This window comes from Petaurus breviceps, unplaced genomic scaffold (assembly GCF_028583685.1).
Source record: "Petaurus breviceps papuanus isolate PSGF00001 unplaced genomic scaffold, PetGlider_PUasm1.0 91041, whole genome shotgun sequence".
NCBI lineage: Eukaryota > Metazoa > Chordata > Mammalia > Diprotodontia > Petauridae > Petaurus > Petaurus breviceps.
The window spans coordinates 29,463,005-29,481,003 of record NW_027187400.1 but is presented as its reverse complement, the minus strand read 5'-3'; the positions used below and the strand labels follow the sequence as shown (position 1 = coordinate 29,481,003).

General features: G+C 43.8%; 1 protein-coding gene across 1 annotated transcript in view; it reads right to left on the bottom strand.

The window, feature by feature from the left end:
- The window catches only part of CHD5 (chromodomain helicase DNA binding protein 5), a 159,031-nt gene that overhangs the window by 140,474 nt on the left and 558 nt on the right, over positions 1-17,999 (bottom strand). The gene's annotated exons all lie outside the window — the stretch shown is intronic.

Sequence of the window (17,999 nt, the reverse complement as noted above, 5' to 3'; positions counted from 1 at the left end):
CTGGAAAGCAATTTCAAATTATACAAATTAAGTGGCTAAAATGTCCATACTCTTTGACCCAGAACTTCCACTATTAGGCATGAAAATATTTTCATATAGTGGGGGTTCTTATATTCTCCCAAGAAACCCAGGGAAAAGTTTGGAACCTCCTTGTCCCGACCTCCCATAGAAAGGAGAGAGACACAGGACTGTGTATTCTCTCTGGGAAGGGACAGACAAAAAGGGCTAAGGAAGATGACAATTATTGCTGTATCCAGGCTATGTGTTAACAGTTGCCCAGTCTGGGTTGAAGGAGCAGAGTCTTAGAATTTCAGAGTTAATGTAATCCTTAGAGATTATCTAATTCAACCTCTATGTAAAAGATGAATTCCCTAACCCCAAAAAGTAATCATCAGGCTAGCACCATATGGTACAGTTTATTTGGAATCAAAAGATCCATGCCCCAGTCTTGGCTTTATCATTTACTACCTGTGTGAGCTTGGACAAATAATTTAACCTCTCTGGCCCTTGGACTCCTCATCCATAAAATGGGTATATGATAACACCTACCACAGGGGGTTGCTATAAGGATCAAGTGAGATAATGTTTTAAAGTGCTTTGCACAATTTATAAGAACTATATAAGTGTTATCTATTGCCATGAGGGTGTGTAATAGAACAACAAAATGAAACCATATTCTACATAATTATAATGAACAATCTTGGGCACAGAGAAGAGGCAAGGCAAGGCAAAAGGCAAGTGAACCTACTACCTTTAGTTGGAAAGGTGGTGGACCATGGCTGTGGAATATTATATATGTTCTCAGGTTCATTGGTCTTATTTGGTTGTTTTTTTTCTTTGTAAAATTACAAGAAAGATTTACTAAATATGTTGGGGGTGGCATATGTGGAAATGATTGTCGTGTAAAAACAAAAGACCAATAAATCTTTTAAATAAACAAAACAAGTCCACTGGATGCAGTGAATGGGGTGCCAGGCCTGGATTTGGGAAGACCTGAGTTCAAATCTGGCCTCAGACACTTACTAGCTGTGTAACACTTAAGTCACCTAACCCCACTTGCCTCAGTTTCCTCATGGAGAAGGAAATGGCAAACCACTCCAGTATCTTTGCTAAGAAAACTTCCAATGGGGTCACAAAGAGTAGGACATGACCAAAAACGACTAAACAAGGACAACAACAAGGTCCCTTCCAGCTCTAAATTATAACATTATGAACCACCCCCCACCCCCCCCCACACACACACACAAAGGCATTGCTAGGCAGCAGCCCACTCCATTGTTTGGACAACTCTGATTGTTGGGAAATTCTTCCTTATCTTGAGCCAATATCTGCCTCCCTATAACTTCTCCTCACTGATTCTGGTTCTATCCTCTGGGGCTCCATGGAACATGGCCAATCACTCTTCCACTTGAAAAGACAATAAACTATATTGGAACAAGCAGTGGATTTAGGGTCAGGAAAAAAATGTGTGACATTGGGCAAGACATGCAACCTCATTGCCCTCAATTTCCTCAACTGTAAATAAGAGCATTGAAAAGAATAAAACAAAACTGAAACTATATAATTATAATGACTAATTCTTGACCCCACAGAAAAGATGCAGACATTCATCTTTCTCTTTTTTGGGAGGAAAGGGGGGACAAAAGTCAAGGTTGTTACTCGGTGTGAAATTGTTCATACATTGTTAGATAAGGTCTCTGTGTCTCTAGGTTCTGATTAAAAGGGTTTTTTTTCTTTATTACAAGGGAAGGATCATAGGGTGGGCAAAGCATGGAATTAAACATAGAAGGTATCAATAAAATTTTAAAATACATAAATAAATAAAATGATGGGAATGAACTAGATGACCTTAAAACTCCCTTCCGGTTCTAAATCTATTATCCAATGAACTAAAAAGGCACTACCTGACAGTCTATTAAATTTTTTTTTGACAATTCTAATTTTGGGAAAATTCTTCTTTCTGCTAAACTAAGCTAAAATCTGTCCCTTCTCCCATATTCTCTATCCATACTTATAGGTCTACCATCTGAGGCCAAGAAGTGTGTATGTGTGTGTGTGTGTGTGTGTGTGTGTGTGTAATCCCTCTTATATTTGGAAAAAAGTGGTACAGTATAGTGTAAAGAAAACAGGACTTGGATTAAGAAAGACTGTAGCCTTGAATGGCTTCTAACTTCACTGGGTCTCAGTTTCTTCATCTATAAAATGTTCCATTTTATAGATGATTTCTTTCAGCTCTGGATATTATGAGCCAGTCAGATGTTTAAAGACAGAAATCAAGTTCTCCCAAGTCTTTTCTCCAGACCAGAGAAGTGTAAGCTTGCCTAAAGCAAGCTAACAATCAAGAGAGAGGAGCCTACATGTAATTGGAAGCCAGAAACCATGGGAGCATTTGGCCAGCACCATGGACAGCTGCTCTCAAACTAAAGCAGAAAGTCCATAGGCTGAGAAAAGTCCTCAAAAATTCCATTCACCCAGGTACTTCTACATGTTGGTTTCTTCCCTTATCAATGATGCTAACATACCAGTGTCTGTAACTTTGTTCTCTGTGTGAACTAATCATTTATTTATAATATTTCTGAAAATCCTGACATGCTTTCATTGATGTCTTCTCAGAAACAGCACTAGGTATCTAACTAGCCAGAAGAAAGCTTCTCTTAAGACAGAAAGAGGAGAGGAGAGTGGTCCATGGATTGAAAAGTATGAGAGTTACTGGGTCCATTGAGAACAGGGGGAGAAATAACTTTCTTCCCCAAGTTCCCTAGTAAGAAAAAGTAGGGCCATTGGGGTATTCCTAGGATCAAAGGAACCTAGATTTCAGAGCTGGAAGGGACCTTAGAACCATCTAGTCCAACTGCTTCATTTTACATAGGGAGAAACTGAGGCAGAGACAGGCAATCACACAATTCTATTTGACAAATAGAAGAGGCAGAGTGGCCTAGTGAGTAAAGAGTTGGCTTGGGAGTCAGGATGAACTAGTTTTAAGTCCTGCCTCTGAAACATATTGACTGGCACTGGGCATGTCACCTAACCTCTCAAGGCAAAGGTCATAGAGTGCAAACCATGTAAGAAACAGGGGCCTTTTGATGCCAGTAGGGAAGAATGTTGTACACACTGTCAGACAGGGTGTCGCCATATTGGGTGATTTCGCTTGTTTTTCTTTATTACAGGGAAGCAATAGGAAAGTGGTAGGGGGTGGGGAGGACATTTCCAAAGATTACTGTAATGTAAAAGCAAATGCTTACAAATGTTTGTTGATTAATTGGTTCTTCTAGTCACTGCTTAAAGACCTCCAGCATTGGGAATTTTTGAAAAATGATCATGTTGTTGGAGCGACTAGGTGGCGCAATGAATAGAGCACCAGCCCTTAAGTCAGGAGGACCTGAGTTCAAAATCAGCCTCAGACACTTAACACTTACTAGCCCTGTGACCTTGGGCAAGTCACTTAACCCCAATTACCCTGCTTTACCCCCTCCAAAAAGCAAAAAAAAAAAAAGATCATGTTGTTACTTTGATATCAAGTTTGAACCTTGATAAGTATTGACACAAAAATAGGTAAATATGAAGAATGCAAAAAAGTTAGGGTCATTTCAGTGACTATCATTATTTTCATGCATTTATAATTGTAACCTAACATTTATAATGGATTCTCTCCCAAAAGGGAGGAAATAGAGACCCACAGGTTTATCTCTGGTGCTGCCTCCTCTTTGACCCCCCAGTCACAGCCCCTGGCTAAAGTGACTCCCTCTCTTCTTCAACCTTCCTGGTGGATCTCTCCCATGGACTTAATCATTTTCCACCTCTCATGCTCCCTTTCCTCCCTACCCCTGTTCACCTCCCTTTTATCTGTTGTCTTCCCTGATTAGAGTATAGGCTCCTTGAGGGCAGGGATATTATATTTGTATCCACAATGCCTGGCACATGTCATTGTTAAGTCATTTTCAATCCTGTCCAACTCTTTGTGACAGATGAGGAAACTGAGGCAAACAAGGTTAAGTGACTTACTCAGGGTCACACAGACAGTAAGTCTGAGACTGAATTTGAATGACTCCAGGCCCAGAACTAGACCCACTACATCTTATTTCAGGGCACCCCTATTCCAGACACACTGGACAATGTTAATTTTTTTTTCCTACACTAGTGAATTTTTTCCAGCTGCTGGGCCTGGAACATTGTTTAAAAATATAAAGATTTCAGGGCATCACCATCTCAGTGTCCTTTAGGGGAGCAAAAAGATAAGGAATTGAAAACTTCCTGATTCCTCTTTCTCTGACAAGGAGTCTGGTCAGGTGCTAGGGGGACTTCAAACACATTACCCAGTTCCATCCTTAGGAAAGTAGCAACAATGTAGCAGACAGAATGTTGACTAGAAGACATGGGTTTGAATCCTGCCTCTGTCTCTTACTACCTATGTGACCTTGAGGAAGTCACTTACCTGCATGGGCCTATTTTCCTCATCTATAAAAGAAGGGAGTTGAACTAGATGGCTTCTGCGGGTCCCTTTTAGCTAGCTCTAAATCATAATCTTATGTCCTGAGTTGAAAACCTGACTCTGCCACTTGTTCTCCATGGGGCCTTCCTTAGGCAAGTTACTTACCATCTCTAGACCTTATTCCCCTCCCCTAAGAGGAAGTTGAAAATCATAGAGGGTTTCCCTTTGGATGATGTGGCCCTCCAGCTTGTCCTCTTTGTGAAAGGTATACTGAGTAGTTGCATCAAGTCCCAGAACATTGCAGACTCCTAAATGAGATTCATGATCACTCCAAAGAGTTTGACCTAACCATCCCCACAGGGAAAAGCAAGTGGATAAAGAATGTCCATTATGGGGGCGGCCAGGTAGCACAGCGAGTAAGAGCACCGACTCCAGTGTTGAGAAGACCTGAAGATGGAATCCTGGGCTCAGACACTTAGCACCCACCCAGAAACACCTGGCCGTGTAACCTTGAGCAAGTTACTTAACCCCAATTGCTTAGGGGCGGCCAGGTGGCTCAGCGAGTAAGAGCACCGGCTCCAGTGTCAGGATGACCTGGATCAAATCCGGCCTCAGATACTCAGCACCACACCCAGAAATAACTGGCCCTTTAACCTTGAGCAAGTTACTTAACCCCGATTGCTTAAAAAAAAGAACGCCCATTATGCAAACTGTTTTCAGTCATGTCTGACTCTTCATGATCCCTTTTGGGGTTTCTGCAGCAAAGATGCTGGAGTGGTTTGCCATTTCCTTCTCCAATTTATTTTATAAATGAGGAGACTGAGGCATACATAGTGAAGTGATTTGCCCAGAGTCACACAGCTTCTAAGTGTCTTGGGGCCAGATTTGAACTCAGGGAGAGGAGTCTTCCTAACTTCAGGGCTGGTGCGCTATGCACTACAGTGTCACCTCACTGCCCTTAGGCAGGCTATTTTATAGAACTGAATGGAGAACCCAGAGAACTGATCCATCAGTACAGTGTCTTAGACAGACACTGCAAGTGGACAATGAGCTGGCCCTAGAATAGAACAGGAAGGGGAGAATCAACTGATTAGCCTTTGAGAAATTGTGCAGTCCTTTTTAATAAAAGCTTATATTTGTGTAGTACTGTGCTTCAAAGTTTGCAACGGATGACATATATGTATATATAGCATGTGTACATACATACACATACATGTATATACATGTGAGTGTATATGTGTGTGTATGTATATGGTCCTCACAACAACCATGAGAGGTAGGTACTATTATTATTTCCATTTTACAAATGAGAAAACTGCGTCTGAGAGACGTTAAATGCCTTGCTAAGGGTCTCACAACTACTGATTGTCTCAGATGGGATTTGAACTCGGGTCTTCCCAATGCCAAGCCCAACATGCTATCCACTACGCCCCCTAGATGCCTCCTTTTTAAAATCAAAAACCATTCGATGTAAATCCTATTTTAAATGCCAAAAAAGAGGAAGTAAAATGTATGATTTCATATTTCTAAATTCAGGGTTGTATGTACCCTACCCCCACTGCCATCCCCATCCCAGTACTAATAGCTGCCCAGGGGAACTCTCCCTTGTTTTTCCAAAGGTTCATGTCCCTCCCACCAGTTGGCAGGGACGATTCTATCAATCTTTGGAGAAACTGGTAGCATGAGGGAGCAAGGACTTACTAGCAGAGAGGGCTCATGGGATCATACAACCTAGGATTTACAGCTGCAAGAGGTTATTAATTTTATAGATGAAGAGGCCCAGACAGAAGAAGGAAGGGACTTGTCCAAAGTAGCAGAGCCCACTAGGAATCCACATCCTTGTCCTCCCACTCTAGTGAAGAGCCTCTTTTCTACACTGCCTTGACCAGAAAGTAGGACAGTTACAAGTAGGGGGGCTATGGGTGTGAAACAGTGTATATCACTCACTCATCTGATGTGTTGGTTAGATTTGGCAAACCTTTTTTTTAACTCTTTCCTTCTTATTCTTTGTTGCAATGGAGTTAGAAATGTCAGAGATGTAAAAATGATATTAATAAATAATGTAACAGTGGGCTACTCAGAGAGGTTCTGGGACTTCCTCCCCTGAGCACAGGACTAGTCCTGAGAGCTTCTCTGTTTCCCATAGCTATTACCACCCTTTCCACTCGACTCCCCAGTACTGTCGATTTTGTCTATATCCCCCCTCCCTTTTTTTAACTTATCTGTGGGTAATGCTATCTGAAGGTGGGGATTGTTTAGTTTTTGTGTCTGTATCCCCAGCATCTCTCTCTGTGCCTGGCATACAGCAGGTATTTAATAAATACTTCATTGCTTAGTTGGTTGATTAGAGGTGTTTGGTACTATGCATCATCCTACACACACACACACACACACACACACACACACACACACGAGGTCAAACCAATAAGCAAAAAGTCCCAGGTGTTTTGCTGATGCCACCTCCCTCTTCCAGTAAAGGGCAAACAGGAGAAGTTTTCTGGGTGGGGTGCCTCCAAGGACTGGGAGAGCCTGAAGGGAAGATGTCAGTGGGCTTGGCTGAGAAGAAAGGTAAAGAAGGAAAGAAAAGAAGACTGAAGCCTATGACTTCTTAGGGGAAAACATCATTTGTGTTCATTTCAGTATAGGATACTCTTTTCCCCTCATCTTCCCCCTCAGCCAGGGGCTCTCACACAATCCCTCATTATTGGCAAGATTTGGGGGCTCTCTTTCGATCTATTTGCATTTAAGGGCAAAGAAAGGGGACGATAATGTCAATGACAGACATGTAGAGGGGACAGGTGAGCCCTCTGAGAATAAGGAAGGAGATACACCTGGCTGGAAGACATGAGGAGACCCCAAAATTTCCCCTCCCCAATTTGGGAAAAGGAGAACCAGACCAGGGGCATTTGCCTTCTGTGGTCTGAAGCTTCCTCATCTGTAAAATAAGTAACTCACAGCAATACCACCAGGTCCATACCCCAAAGAAGTCAAAGACAGAGAAAAAGGACCCGTATGCACAAAAATACTGACAGTAGCTCCTTTTGTAGTAGCAACGAACTAGAAACCAAGGAGGTGTCCATCAATTGTGGGATGGTTGAACAAGTTCTAGTATAAGCATATAATAGAAGTTACTGTGCTATAAGAAATGAAGAGGACAGATTCAGAGAAACCTGGGAAGACTTATATGAACTGATACAGAGAGAAGTGAATAAAATGAGAAAAATAATATATACAATAATAACAATGTAAAACTAAACAACTTTGAAAACTTTAAGAACTCTGATCAATTAAACAACCAACTGTGATTTCAGAGCACCAACAATGAAGCATCTACCCATTTCCTGACAAGAGAGGTGATGAATCTAGGCGCACGAGACATATATTTCTTGGGACATAATTTATTTTGTTTGACATTTATAAACTATATTGAACTGCCTACCATTTTCAGAAGAAGGGAAGGGAGGGAAGCAGAAAAATTTGGAACTCAAAAATCTCATAAAAATGAATGCTGAAATTTTCTTGACATGTAACTGAGGGGAAAGATAAAATACTATTTTAAAAGAAGAATTTGTTTTGCTTAACTATACATACTTATTACTTGTTTTCCTTTTTTCCCAATAGTGGGAACATGGGGGTGGGAGTGTGAAAAAATCAATATTTTGTTCATTGAAAGCAATAAAACTTAATTTTAAAAGACCATAAAACCAGAAATAAACTATTTCTAATTGTACTTATGTAAATATTAAGTGGTTTTGGTAAATGGACTCACAGATGACGTAAGCATTTTATAGCTACTTTGAATCAGTTTGCTCTTTATCATTCCTCTTTGGCTTTTATTACTTTATTACTCCCACTACATGGGAGTATTGGGTTTTGTGGATTTGTTTTGTATTCTTAGTAAAGGTACTGTCAAAAATAAATTTAAAAGGAGGCAGCGAGGTGGCACACTGAATAGAGCACCAGGCCTGGAGTCAGGAAGACCTGAGTTCAAATCTGGCCTCAGACATTTAACACTTATGAGGCATGTGACCTTGGGCAAGTCACAACCCCAATTGCCCTGCTTTCCTCCCTCCAAAAAGCAAAATAAACAAAAAATTAATTAAGAGAAGGGATTGGACTCCATGATCTCAGAGGTCTCTTCCAGATCTAAATCTATGATCCCATGATTCTTGAATTGTGGTTTAAAAAGGATGTTTCAATCATGCCTTCACTGAAAGCCATAAGATATGGCCTTCGTTGTCCTTTTAATCTCACCTTGTGCTTGGAAAAAAGTCCCAAAAATACTGGGGCTCCCATGACATCACAGGTGGGGTTGCTATGATGTCCCAGATGATGAATCCCCTCCACACCCAGATGTCCAGATTCTCAGGTTCCCTCTTTCCCAGAAATGCTCATCTACCTCAGTCCCTGTTCAGGGACAGGTTTGGTTTCAGAATGATTTCCTTGGGGGTATTGGGGCAAAAACATTTAGAAATGGCCCAGCCTATACACTAAAGAATTGTTTATGCAATCACAGAACTCCAGGACTGGGTGAGACTTTCCAAGGCCCTCAGTTTTCAGAAGGAGAAATGGAGGGGAGGAAAAAAGAGATTTACAAAAGGTCACACAGTGTTAATGGAAGACCAGGATTAGAACCCTGGTTCTAATGATCTTATGATTAGATCTAATGGTCTTCTGAGTTGGTTTTTGTTTCTATAGCCTAGCACAACGCTACACCAATCATTAGTGTTTACCTAATGATCATTGAGTTGGACTGGATGGAGGCTCAACTTAGGTGCTTTCTCTACAGTGATCCCTGCCCCAATCCTGGTCACTAGTACCCTTGCCCCAGGAATTACTTTCAATTTTGTTTCTGAGTCAGCATAAAGTAGTAGATAAGAGAGAGCTAGCCTCAAACTCAAGAAGACTTGCATTCAAATACCATCTCTTACTGGCTATGAGATCCTGGACAAGCCACAACAAGAGAGCTTGTAGGCAGCTCTCTAGGAAGCTAAATTTCAGAAAAAGACATATTGGGAGAGGGATTTCCACCCCTGGAAACTCCCTGTTAAATGAAATCACAGTCCCATTCCCTACCCCTATAATTTAATTTATAATCTATAATTTAATTTTCTGTGTACAATTTATTTTCCCCATAGACTGTAAGCTCCCTGAGGAGAGGAAATCATAGGTGTTTAATAAATGCTTGTCGGAAGAATTACATTTGATTGGATTCGGTTGGGTTGGGATGAATTGGATTGGAGCCCATCTTTTTTCCCATGCTGCTTCACAGAGAAGGGGGGAATATCTATGCTGGTCCCAGGAGTGGAGAGGAAGCACACTGATGCCGCATTTCTTTCCTCTCATTTCTGGGTTCTTATGAATCAGAAAGCACCATACTCCTTCCCCCCTCCAAAATAAACTAAAAGGTGAGAGAAAAAGGACTGGATGAAGGTGCCTCTCTTACCCCACAGTCAGAGCAAAGCCCTTTCTAATGACTGGGCTTATTTTCCTACAGTAGAAGGGCTCAAAAGGAACAAGGGAAAGGGAGATTGAAATGAAAGCAACAGATTTGACAAGTAATTAGTTTAACTGTTGCTGAATTTTCAGAATATGTGTGACAGCAATTGACACTTGAAAAATCAGCCCCTCTGGGCACAAGCTGCAACTTTTCTTCCCCAGCCCCGTCTCTGTTTTGGTCCCTCACTGAGGAGCAGAGAGCTTGGGGCCCCAGCGTGCAGCCCAGAGGGCATCTTGCCAGGGAAACCTAGGAAGATAGGAAGGAAGCCAGGCATCCACCTAGACAGGGCTACAGATTCTGCCTGCCTGGGAGCACAGGGCAAACAAAGAAGGAAATCAAACTGGGGAGAAGGGACGGGGGGAGAAAGGAAGAGGGCCCAAGCCCTGCATAGGCTCTGCAGGTCCATAGGCTGAGAAGCATTGGGAGGAGAGAAAGGGCTAAAGATTTCCGTAATCTGTAGAGGAGCCACAGCAGGGATGGGAAAGGGGAACTACTCTGACCTGAAGCTTCATGAAGAGAAAGAAGCATAGCTCTCAGGAAGAGGGAGGGATAGTCCCCCTGACAGACGCCATCTACAGCATTGTACAAATTGTCACGCGCACAATTTGTGTTTGGGCAAGAAATAGACAAGAGTCCTATAGAACGCAACTCGAATGACGAGACGCTTCCCATCACATGTTTTCTTAGAATCTCCAGGGTTGAGTACAGCGCCTAGCATAGGTCTGTTGCTCAATCCTGTCCAACTCTTTGTGACCCTATGGACCAACTGTCCATAGGATTTTCTTGGCACAGATACTGGAGTAGTTTGCCATTTCCTTCTCCAGTTTTATGCAAGCAGTGGTTAAGTGACTTGCCCAGGGTCACCTAGCTAATAAGTGTTTGAGGTCAGATTTGAACTCTGGTCTTTCTGACTCCAGGACAGCTAGGTGGCACAGTGGCTAGAGCACCAGGCCTGCAATCAGAAAGAACTGAATTCAAATCTAACCTCAGAAACTTACTAGCTTGGGTGACCCTGAGTAAGTCACTTAACCCTGTTTACCTCAGTTTCCTCATCTGTACAGTGAGTTGGAGAAGGAAACAGTGAACCACTCCAGCACCTTTGCCAAGAAAACCCCAAATGAGAGGTCACAAAGAGCAGGATACAACGTGAACAACTCAACAACAAACAACTTTCTGGCTCCAAGTTCTATTCACCTACTAGCTTCTCTAGCATACAGGAGGTGCTTAATAAATACTCACGGACAGACTGATGCGATTAGATGAAGGAACTAAGGAATTGCTAAACTGAAAAATACTCAAGGGAAGTACATGGAATACTAGATGTCTTTAAGGATTTAAAGGACTGTCTTGTGGAAAAGAGCTTGAACTGTTTGCTGCTTGCCCCTCAAAGGAAGAATCTAAAGGAACTGATAAAAAAGAGTAGCTAGGAGAAGAAGTTGGTGGTGGAGAAGGAGGAGGAGGAAGAGGAGGAGAAAGAAGAGGAAGAAGCTAGATTTCGGTTTACTGTAAGAAAGACCTTCCTTAACAAGTAGATCTCTATGACAGTGGAATGGGCCACTCTGAGAGGCAATGGAAGACTATTCCAGCCCTTCCGCAAACCTCCAAACAAAGTTACTAAATGGAAATCTCTAAAGCCCAGGTCTGACCACTTCACTCCTCTGAGAAAGCTTTCTTGGTTCCCTATCACCCAGAGGATAAACATATATATATATATATATATATAAAAATATACACTTCCTCTGTAAGGCATGTGAAGCCCTCCATGGTGTGACTCAGTCTTCCCTTTCTAGACTCATTTGACTCTACATTCATCACACAACTCTAATGCCCAGCCAAAAGAATCTATACAACATACTACTTCCCAACTTTGCCCAGGCTTTCCTGGAATGTTTTCTTTCCTCACATCTACCTCTTGGAACCCCATTCAACTCAGCTCAGATGTCAGCCCTTACTTGAAGCCATTCTTGATCTTGACAACTGTTAACACTCCACAAAATGATTTTTTCTAGTTATCAATGTATATACTTTCCCAGAGACCACCTGGTATAATGGAAAAGAGTCTTTGGAGTCAGGAGGCCTGGGTTTCAGTCCTGGCTCTGACACTGACTAGCTGGGGGTTTTTTTTTGTACTTTTTGTTCAATTGCTTTTCAGTTGTGATCAACTCTCTGTGATCCCTTTTGGGATTTTCTTGACAAAGATACTGGAGTGGTTTGCCATTTCCTTCTCCAGTTCATTTTACAGATTAGGGAACTGAGGCAAACAGGGTGAAGTGACTTGCCCAGGGTCACCCAGCTAGCAAATATCTGAGGTCAAATTTGAACTCAGTTCCTCTTGACTCCAAGGCTGACCCTCAATTGGCTTCGCTACCTAGACTAGCTGTGTAACCATGGGCAAATCACTTCACCCCAGAGCCTATCTGTGAAAGGGGGATAATACTACCAGCACCATGTCTGTCACAGAGCTGTCTTGAGTGTAGCTGAGGGGTGAAAGACGGGGATTGAGCCATGAGCTTTGTAATCGTTAAAGTGTGATAGAAACTAGAACTCCCATAGGAACCGGCTGAGGGAGGCAATACAGGCATTTGTTGGGTGCTAGACTACACTCCCTTTCCAGTCTCTGATGCCTGGAATACATTCCTCCCTCACCTCTGCCTTTGGGAATCCCTGGTTTCCTCCATTTCTTCTAAGACTTCCTGAGCCTCACTGCCAGCATCCCTCTTTCTTTGTATTTATTCACTCTATCCTTATGATGCATATACATGATGTACATTTTTGTCTCCCACCCCAAATTAGGAAGTAAGCACCATGTGAGTGGTGACCATCTTGTTTTCTGATTGTAGCCTTAGTGCTTAGGAGAGTAACTGGCTTAATTCTTAATACTTAATTCTCTATCTTTGAACTTGTATTCCTAGTGTCTGAGGGGGGGCATCTCCAGTCATCCTGATCTGTATCTGGCCACTGGACCCACATGGCTCCAGAGGAGAAAGTGAGGCTGGTAACTTTCTTAGCCCTGACTCGCTTAAATCCAATTCACTGTGAGTCATGGTATCACCTTCCTGCTGTCATGGTCCTCTTCCAAAACGAAGGACCAATAACAACAAACCCAGTGACTGACACACAGTGGGCCCTTAATGCTTGTGACTGGTTGATAGTATGTATCTATGTATTATGCCAGTATGTTATCTCCCCTTTAAAATATAAGCTCCCCAAAGGCTATTTTTCACTTTTGTCTGTGTGATCTCTAGCATTTGGCATAGTGCCTGGCACATAGTAAAGGTTTATGGGTTGGCTGGTTGATTGATTATAATTCCCATTTTACACATGAGGGAACTGAGGTTCAAAGAATTGAAGTGACTTATCCAAAGTCATACAGCTAAGTATTAGCCCTGAGATTTGAACCCAGCTCACTAACTTCAATGACTCATTCTATCACATAAAAAATGGGAAGATATCTGTTCAATTTGTTCACGCTGAGGTGTTAGGTGTTAGGACATAGGAAAAAGAGAGAGAAAGAGGTGGATGGAGCAGGAGGAAGACCCCAGAAGCAGCAGAGAGCCATAGTGGCATGGCGAGGTAGAGTTGGGCAGAGAAGACAACTCACTGATTTGTGCTGCTTTCAGATCTAGAGTTCTGCACTCAGTTTCTGGGCACCACCTCATGAGAAGGACGCTTCTAAGCTAGAGTTCCCAGAGAATGAAAACCAGGGTGAGGAAAGGCCTCGAGCCTGTGTCAAATGAGGAGGACTTGAAGTAACTGGGGAGGTTTAGCCTGGACAAGAGAGGGCTCAGGAAGGACATAAAAGCTGTCTTTAGACATGTGAAAACAATCTCTTGCCAGGCACATGGCCAAAAGCATTCTTTTTCAGCTCCATGATGGAGATTTTGGGAGTGGAAGGACCCTGACTGGGCAGGCTGGAGCAATTCCCTGAAAGGCAGGCACAGCATTTCCCTAGGAATTTCCCCATACAGGCTGTGTGACCCCCTGGGGAAGTCCCAATATTTCAGTTGTCCTTCCCAGCAAAAGAAAAAATGAAAGTACCCCTCAATGGGCCATTAGAAGAATGATCATCCACCCTCCCTTCTGTGGAAGATTCCTGCTGTTCCCAGGACTTTTACACTTAGGTCTGGCCCCCAAAAAACAATTTCTCTCATTTGCTCTTTCCCTCATCCCAGTGGGGTGGGGCAGGTTTTGTCTTCCCCATTATACAGATGAGGAAACTGAGGCCCAGGGAAAGGAAGTAATTTGCCCAAGGTCACACACATTCAATCATGGGCAGACCTGGGACTAGAAGTAAGGTTGGAGGGGCAGCTAGGTGGTGCAGTGAGTAGAGCAATGGCCCTGGAGTCAGGAGGACCTGAATTCAAATCTGGCCTCAGACACTTAACACAAAAACTAGCCGTGTGACCTTGGGCAAGTCACTTAACCCCAATTGCCCTCAAAAAAAAAAGCAAAAAGGAGAAGTCAGGTCCAGGATACAAAAGGACCTTTGGAAGTGATCTCATTTGACATATCAGGAACCTGAGGCCCAGAGAGGTGGCCATCATCCAAGTAAGACAAGAGAGGGCTCACTCCAAGTCTGTAGCTCCTTCCAGAGCATCAGTCAATCATTTTGAACATTTTTATTAATTTTCCACCATGTATGAACCCCTATTCTGGGCACTGAGGAAATGAAGATGAATGAAACACACAGACCCTTGCCCTCAAGAAGCAGCCAGTCTAACATGGTGGATAGGGAAGCATGTCTGCACCAATAACTATGATACATTCAAAGATTGAGACAAGAACAAAGGAGAACTTTTTTGTTTGGTGCCAGACCTAAGATTTCAGCCATTTAGGGAACTCCTGGTATGGATAGTCCCTCCAGCAATACAGGCTGGAAGTTTTTTCTATAAACTTGTAGTCTTATAACCTCTGAAGTCCTAAGAGGTTACGTGATATGTTAAGGGTCACAAATCAGTATATGTTGGAAGCAGGTCTTCTTGGCTCTAAGGCTATCACTGTGGCAAAGGGATAGAACACCAACAGAGGCAGAATGCCTGGGTTCCAATCTTCCCTCTGATGTTTGGTATCTGTGTGACCTAGGACAAGTCACTTAACCCTCCCTGGGCATCAGAAAGGCCCCTCATATGTCAAATGAAAGAACTGGACCAGATGCATGATAACATGGTCCCTCTCTTATGAGAGATCACAGATTTGGAGCTGGAAGGGACTTCCTACCTAGTCCAACCCATCCCTCCCCCCACCCACCCCATCTTCAGTTTACAGAGAGGGAATTCAGGTCCAAGAGAGGTTAAGTAATATGCCCAAAGTCCCAAAGGTAAGAAGCCACAGGGCCAGAATTCAAACCCAGGTCTTGGCTCCAAATCATTGCTTTGTCCATTCTACAATGCTGCCTCTCAGTGTGAGATGTTTGCCCAAAAAGGTCAGGGAGCAGATGAACTTTAGAGGAAAGGAGGGCTATTTCAACAGAGGGTTTGCTTGGGGAAGGAATTCACTCTAGGCAAGAAAAGCTCTAAGATGAAGGAGGGCAGGAGAGATGGAAAGAGAGTTCTAGTTTGACTGGAAGGTAAAGTAAGTGATCAGGAGTCATATGGAATGAAATGGAAAGGGTCAAAGCAGAGCAACAGAGCTCAGAGGAAATCGGCCATGTGGTCCATCCAGCCCAATCGTCTCATTTTGCAGATGCACAAAGAGGTCCTGAGAGGTTGGTGCTTACCCAGGATCACTCAAGGAATAAATAACAGAACTGAGATTTGAATTTGGGACCTTTGACTCCAAACACAGCATTCTTTTCCTTTATAGCACAACCCCTCCATCCTAGAGAAAGGTAGTGAGTCTAGAGGAAGACAGATGTTTGGAGTCACTGTATCTTCAAAGGGTGCTAGGTTTTCAGTCACAACTGAAAGGTGTGCATTGAGAGATGACTTTCAAGAATAAGGAGGTGAAAGTCCCATTCTACCCTCTGCCCTCTGCAGTACTGTGTTCAGTTCTAGGCACCACATTTTAGGAAGGAAGCAAATAGCCAAAGGCGGCTGACCAGGACCAACTGATCAATCACCAAGCATTTATTAAGCACCTACTGTATAGCTGACACTGTGCTATGTGCCGGGAACACAAAGACCAAAACAAATCAGTCCTTGCCCTTGAGAAGCTTCTATTCCATCAAGGAGACACCATGTATATAATAAGCATTGTTTGCATAAGTTTATACATATAATATATAATAAATATTATATACAAAACAAATACATAATTTTGAAGGGGAGGCAATAATTTTTGAAGGGGGGATGAGGAAAGGCTTTGTGTAGGATGGCACAAAACTTTGAAATCCTGCCATATCTAGGAGCCCGTTTGTTTTAACCCAGAGGAAAAAAAAAGATTTAGGAGGGAAAAGATATCTGTCTTCAGTGGTTATTGGAGGAGTTGTTATGTACATGAGGGATTAAACGTTGTTCGGCCCAAGACAGCAGGACTAGAAACCATTAATGGGCTGGAGAAGGCGGCTGGGGTGGGGGTTGGGGGGAGAATTCAAGAGGAATGCCTGAAGGTGGGTGAATCAGCATAGGAGGGAGAAAGAAAGGATGCAGATAGAGAAAGCTCAGCCACAAGTGGGTGACTGACTTGTTTGTCTAATGGGAGCTCTAACCCCACAGGATGCTGGTTAAACTGGGTTGGGGGGTGGGGGCAGTTTGTCACCTCTGGCAGACCATGATCTTTTGAACCAAGACACCCCCTACCAGGTCCTGTTTCTTCCCAACATGAAGCTTATTTTAAAATAATCATAAATTCCCAAGGTTGGGGTGTTTGGGAAGCCAATAAGCAACCAGTAAACTTAATTTCTGTTTGAGGGTAAAAGAGGCAGGCTGGGAAGGGAAACAGAGCAGAGCTCTACAAGGAAGGGTTAACTTCCCAAAGAAGAAGGTATTCCAACTTTTGCAAGTGAGCTATATCTAGGAAGGCTCCCTCTCCAGTCTGAGGCTACAACCTCCCAACAGTGGAAATGGGCCTGGGCAGAGATGGTGGGAGGGGAGGGGGACCCTGGCCTCTGAAAGTCCTTTGGGGGGAGAAAGTAACAGCCTCTTCTCTCAATTCCCATCTACACATCAAGGTAGCACTTGGGGACCCCCAGGTAGCTCACTGCTACCTGGATTCAGAGACCTGCCATTTATTCTGAGTATCCTTGAAGTCAACTAGAGAAAGAGAAAGGGAAAAATGCTGAGTTGTGGGACTGGAAGAGGGAATGGGGAAGGGGACAGTGGACAGTCCCCGAACCTCCAAATGGATTTGTCACTGGGAGGGAGGAGGCGTTTCCCCCACATTCCACTCCAATCGAGTCAGGTTGTCAAGCAAAAAAGGAAGGAACTGTCTGAATTCCTGCTTTGGAGAAGCACCACCGATGGGGAGGGATCTTAAGCTTTGGCAGGGACTCACCCCCTCCTCCTGCCACCCCATCACCACCACCACCTGAGCTGCTGGGATATCCTCTGGGTAGACACCAGACACCCACCTGTCCCTCAGCCAGTCTTTGGCAGAATGGGACAGGACCACGGCCATAAGTGCCAGAAAGGGGCGAAGTCTATGCCAGCTAGTTCCTTAGGCACTTGGCTAGGGAACAGCCTGGGCCAGCCAAGCCTTACCCACAAACGCTCCTGGAGCCCCACCACTTGCCCACTCCAAGATCTCACTCTGATATCGACTCTTCCCCTGGAGGGAGTCCCCCACCCCACCCCCACCCTCAGGGATGAAACTCGGGAGGTGGCCCAAGGCCTGGGACCCTTTCCTGTTGATACGGACAACCAGAGGCCAAAGCTTCCCCTGCTAGTGCCCAGGGCGCGTCCGACGGTCATCCCCACCCCCAACTCCCTACAAACACACACACACACACACATACACACACACCGCACGCGCACACACATAATACTCAAGGGCAACAGGGCTGACCCCGGCTGCGCTTCCCGCCCCTCTCTCAGCCCAATTCCTTTGCTCTACTACACAGAGAGACCTGAAAAAGGTGGCCCAGCCCCCTCCTGCACAGAGGGCATCTAGGGCGCTGCCCACGTCCCCCCCCCC